Raw genomic sequence first — 236 nt, 5'->3', positions numbered from 1 at the left:
GGAAGAGGAAAACTTCTGCTGCTGCTTCTTCGCGGGAGACGAGGGCCTGGCCGACCCAGCAGCTGAGGTGTAGAGACACTGCAGCACGAGGGTCTTGCGGATTTGCTGCTGCTCTTCTCCAAACGCTGCACTTCTTATAACAAGGATGTTTTGGATTAAATTCTATTTCTGTGTACCTGGGGGGCCCCTCGGGGGCCCCCGGACGCTGGCCCGTGGGCTCCCCGCTGCTGCTGCTG

This window comes from Eimeria tenella, genomic scaffold (assembly GCF_000499545.2).
Source record: "Eimeria tenella Houghton genomic scaffold, Eth_scaff2478, whole genome shotgun sequence".
NCBI lineage: Eukaryota > Apicomplexa > Conoidasida > Eucoccidiorida > Eimeriidae > Eimeria > Eimeria tenella.
Note: the sequence above shows the minus strand (reverse complement) of the source record.